The following is a 6,000-nucleotide window of genomic DNA, read 5'->3' as shown; positions in this document are numbered from 1 at the left end:
TGAGTTTGGGGATGGTATTTATAAGCATTTTAGCCACTAAAGAAATGGTTAATATGAAGTTTGAAATTCAAAAAATGTTTAGACTTTATCAAACAATAAGAATACATGTCTCACCTTTAATTCAAAATAAATTTATTTTTTGCATGAGAAATCAAGATTTGAAAATTTAAATATAAACTTTTTGAGACATAAATGATTAAAACAAGAAAATATGTCTAAAAATAATTTCTTTTAATTCAAAATAAATTTACTTTTTACATGAGTAAGAGAAAACATGTCTAAAACCAATTCTCTTTAATTCAAAATAAATTTACTTTTTGTATGAAAAAAGAAAACATATCTAAAAGTAATTCTCCTTTAATTTAAAATAAATATACTTTTTGCATAAGTAATAAAATATTTATTAATAAATAAAAATTCAAACATAAACTTTTGAGACATAAATGATCAAAAGACAATCCACCTTTAATTCAAAATAAATTTACTCTTAGTACCCACTTTTAATTCAAAATAAATTTATTTTTTTATATGAGAAAGAAATACATTTATATCATAAAAATATTTTTGTTAATCATCAAAACTTAATTAATATGAGCAAGTTGGCTCAACAAGACCAATTAGGAATACAAAGTCTCTCGGATCTAAACAACTACTCTTTATGCTTGTAGAAACCATTAACAACCCCTTTCTTACAAACCAAGTAAGTAGAAGCAAAGGTTGGATCATCTACATACTGATTTTTAATCAATTCAAACCCTAGTACTTGTTTTTCCCCTTTAAGGGCTTTAAAGATTCATAGTCAGTGTGAATGACAAACTCCTTAGGTAGTAAGTACTGCTGCTAAGTCTCCAAAGCTCTAATCAATGCATAGAACTCCTTATCATATATAAAATTATTCAAACTTCCTCTACTTAAGTTTTCACTAAAATAAGCTATGAGACACCTATCTTACATAAGAATAGCTCAAATTCCAACTCCCGAAGCATTGCAACTCACTTCAAAAGTCTTCAAAAAATCAAGGAGAGATTAAATAGGAGTGAAGCATAATTTCTCCTTGATCAGCTCAAAACTTCTTTGGGCAGCCTCATTCCACCTAAATTCACCATCTTTCTTGATGCATTCAGTCAATGGAGCAAGAATAGTGCTAAAATTCTTCACAAACCTCTTATAAAAGGATGTTAACCCATGAAAACTCTTCACCTCTAAAACACTAGTAGGTACGAGCCACTTCTTAATTGCTTTCACTTTCTCCTCATCAACTTTAACCCCATGTTTTGAAACCATGTAACCAAGAAAGATTACTCGATTTTGACAGAATTGACACTTATTTAAGTTGTCGAATAGCTTCTCCTACCGTAACACTTCAAAGACTTCCCTAAGGTGCCCCAAATACTCCTCAAAAGTTTTGTTATAAATCAAAATAGCATCAAAATAAACCACAACAAATTTTTCAATGAACTTAGGAAGCACATGATTCATCAATCGCATGAAAATGCTTAGTGCATTAGACAAGCCAAATGGCATTACCAGCCATTCGTACAACCCGTGCTTTGTTTTGAATGCGGTCTTCCATTCATTCTTCTCTTTCATTCTAATTTAATGATAACCACTCTTGAGATCTACATTTGAGAACAATTTAGAGCCATGCAACTCATCAAGCATATCATCCAACCTAGGGATTGGGTAGCAATACTTCACCGTTATCTTATTTATGGTCGGATTATCCACACACATTCTCATAGTCTCTTCTTTCTTTGGCACTAACAAAGCTGGTACAAAATAAGGACTCATTAACTCCCTTACGTATCCCTTCTCTAACAACTCGGTTACTTACCAATGCAACTCCTTGGCTTCATCCAAATTGCTTCTATAGGATGGTTTATTCGGTAAAATAGCTCCCGACATGAAATCGATTTGGTGTTCAATTTCTCTAATTGGTGACAGCCTCTTTGGTATCTCTTCTGGAAACACATTATCAAACTTTTCAAAAATCTTCTCAATTTGTGGTGGGAAACAAGTTTCCTTGTTTGGCATTGTTTTCTTCACTATTAGCATTAGAACCAAGTTGTGAATGGATAAAGCTCGCTCTATCTCTCTCTTACTCGCAAACAAACTTTCTTTCTTTCCCTTCTCCATCAAGAGTTGATCTCGTTGCACTTGTTGTGGACTAAGAGGTGCTAAGGTTATGTTTTTCCTATCCTTAACAAAAGAATAGGTGTTTTTGAACCCATCATGCACAACCCTCCAATCATACTGCCATGGTCTTTCCAAAAGCAAGTGACTCGCATTCATTGGAATCACATCACATAACAACTCATCTTTGTATGTTTTCCCAATTGAAAATGGCACAACAACCTACCTTGTAACCCTTACTTCTCCATTATCATTCAACATTGCAACTTGTATGGGTGAGGATTTTTTATTGTCACCAAATTCAATTTTTCTACCAAAGTAGTGAAAACAACATTAGTGCAACTCCTTCCATCTATAATCAATGCAATTAAATAATTAATAATTAATAAATTGGAAGATTAAAATTGAAAGAGCAGTGATGCAACTGGAGAGAAATAAAATATAATAAGTTGGAAGCGACAATTGGAGGTAGTGGTGGAGGAGAATTACAATTGGAGATAAATTCAAATGGGAGAAGAACTAGGGTGGAATGCCATACGTATATATATATATAATATTATAAAGGGTAGATTGGTTGGAAAGAATTGGAGATTCTCGTGAAATGCAAAAGCATCAGGCAGCTGCATAATTGCCCAATGCAGAACCAGCAACAACTCGCACGCACAACAAAGTTGGCGCACGACAGCATAGCAACAAGGCATCGCAAGGCCCAATAAGGCACAAGGCTGAAGCAAGCATGCATGTAAGAACCCATATTTTCGTGAGGTTTCCATGTAATTTAAGCAAGTTTAGAATACCGAAAAATTGGTTTGATAGCAGTTATCAGTACCGAATCGACTACAGGGAGTGTCTTGGAGCTTAAATGTGTAAGGAAAATGATACAGCATTGACGAGTATTTTGAGGCATAATTTATGGTATTGAAAGAAATCGGATTGAGAATGATTTTCGATACAGCTAAAATGCAGCTGTCATTTAGGCTGCAAAACTGAATTGTCGTAGGGGACTTCCAGAAAGTCAACGAAAACTTGAGGGGGTTTCAATTTTTTGTATTGAACAACCTTTCAGCGGTTTCAGGATGAAATGATTGCTCGGTGAGGATACTGGGGCGGAATCGTCATTATCGAGTAATATTCGAATTATTAATTTTGAATTTTCAGTATCGGAATGCAATCTAATTCAGTGTTTGAGGATGTTATTGTAATTGAGGAATTGTCCTAATGAATTTAGGATGAAATGTGGTTTAAATGTATAAATTAGTGTAATATATAATTATATATATATACATAGGTTGCGTTTGCGTGTTGTGTGCGTGAGTGATGACTGCCATGCCCTGCAACTTGATGGTCGTTCTTGCAAGATTATGGGAGAGTTTGCACACAATAAGGAATGGGCAAGGAAGGCTTGAGGCGATAAAAATGGCTATAAAATAGGAGGTGATGGAGGCAAATGGAGAATGGAAGTGAAGAAGAGAACAAGTAGTGGCTTCTATCTGGAAATCAAAAGGGCCGAGAGAGAAAGGCAGAGAGAGCTCGTGAGATCGGGAGAGAGAGAGAGGGGGGACTGGAGCCAAAAGCATAAAGGGTGGATAGGATGGGTCTCGACAAGGGGGCAGTAACCATGGTCGCAAGTTGCGGCCATGGCAGCTTGTCAATAAGTTAGCAGGGAGAACCCGAGGCGGCTAACACTAGCCGCGGTGATGGCTGCAGGAGCGACGACATCCAACGAGCTCGACAGGGTCTTTGGAGGCTCGGGAGGAGGTCGAAGGAGCGAGCGAAGCCATGGCTGCGAGCTCCAACAAGCTGACATGACGTAAAGAGAATGACTGGGGTGGATGAGGTTGTGCGGGCGACGGCTGTGGGGTCTGGTGGTGTTGGCCAACGATGTCGGGGTTGGCCGCGGCATCTGGCGGAGCCAAGGGCTATGGCTGGCAGCCATACGCAAGCGCTGGTGCGTCGCTGTGAAGAAGAGGAAGAAACAGAGGAAGAAGAAGATGAATATGAAAAGAGAAAAAAAGGAAAAAAATGAAAATAAAATGGAGAAAAATGCTGAAAAATTCTAGAAAAATATTGAAAATAGGATTTGGAGATTTAGTAATATTCTGAATATTTTGGCAAGAAAATTTGTCCAGGCAAGCTTTTCAAGGATATGACACACATATCGAGAAAGCCTGCGAGGCTAAGTTAAGGAAAGTAAAATTTTTTAGAAAATTTTAAAATTCAAGAATATTATTTTATGAATTGTCATAGTGAAATATTCGAGGAAATATTTGAGAAATATTTAATTTGGATTTATTGAAGAAAAATAGGAAAAAATAGAGAGAAAAATGAAGGAAATGCAAGAAATTATGGAAAAATAGGTTTTAATGCTTATTTAAATAAATTTGGTGATTAGGATGCTTTGAGACTTAAAGTTGAAGTGACTTGTGCAAATTTTGAGGTTGGCACACAAATCGAGGTAATGCACGAATTTTGAGATAGGTGTGAATATCGAGGTAGCCGATAAGTTTGAAAAGGTAAGTGGTACTTCCCAACTCGATTTAGTTTGATGGAAAATGTTTGGTTCGTAAGTAGGTCAACCGTAAACCTGATTTAAGTAAATGATTTTATCATACTTGATATGAATATACCATGTAGATTGCATGTACATGTATTGATGATGAAATGTGCATATGTTCACGATGATATTATTGATCATGCATTGCATAAGGGTTTGAGATTATGGACATGGACCGCTACTCTACCAATGGTGCACCCATACACCTCGGCTTGGTAAGGAGGCTGTAAAAATGGGGAATAGCAGTTGTGTGCGGTTGACTCAAACCAAAATTATATGGAAATGACATTTTGCATTTTGCATTCATGCACGAAATATGTTTATTGTTCCCTTACTTAGATGATTCATCATCTAACTTGGGCTTGCCCCTGTAATATTCAAACGTTCTAGATGAAGATTGTAGCAGAAACAAAGATGAATGAGGCATGAAATGGTACTTAGCAAAGTGCATGATGAATGGAATGTATGTTATGTAGTCCATGTATTTAAGTTCTACTACTTTGAATTCTTAACGTTTTAAGGAATGATGATGTATAACCTTATTTAGGGTTAATGTTAGTTGAGAACTTATGTTATGTATTAAGTTATGTGGAGCAACGATGATGTAAGAATGATTAATGATTAATGTTAAGATGTTAAGTTTGATTCTACCTTTCACATTTGATGTTTATGATAATTCTATTTCGAGATAAATGTATGAAAATTTTGGGATGGATATAAAGAATGATATGATTTAGCATTAGTTTGAAAGAAAAAAAATTTATTATTCCAGAATTGTCCTAAGTTATAATGCGCCCGAGAAGGCGGGGCGTTACAATGCGAACACGGGCAAGTGACAGATCTGTTGAATTGGGTTGACCCAGATCTGCTTTCTAGATCTGGGAAGGGAGTTTCCTCTTCTTCATTCAACTTTTATTTTTATTTTTATTTTAATTATGTCTAGCTAAATTCTTTTAGCTAGGGTTTAGATAGATTTTATTCTTGGGATTATGTTATAATTTGTTTAATTCGATTCAGAACTTGATTATTATTTGCATGAGTAATTTATATTGTTGTCCTTCATATTTTAAAAAATTGGTCACCTTTTAATGATTTGATAATTTATGCATGACTGACTAAATGATTGTTATAAATTAGATTCATAAGTAATATAAATCACATATTAGACTATGTTATCGAAAGATGATTAGCTCATGTATGAAAATCGAGAAAGCTTAATAAGTCAGATCTCCATCCGATATTAGATGTTTCCAAAGAACTTAATACTTATTTGTTCTTTTGACATTCGCTTAGAAATTTGACTATAGAATTGA

The sequence above is a fragment of the Diospyros lotus genome, chromosome 2 (assembly GCF_014633365.1).
Source record: "Diospyros lotus cultivar Yz01 chromosome 2, ASM1463336v1, whole genome shotgun sequence".
Lineage (NCBI taxonomy): Eukaryota > Viridiplantae > Streptophyta > Magnoliopsida > Ericales > Ebenaceae > Diospyros > Diospyros lotus.
Note: the sequence above shows the minus strand (reverse complement) of the source record.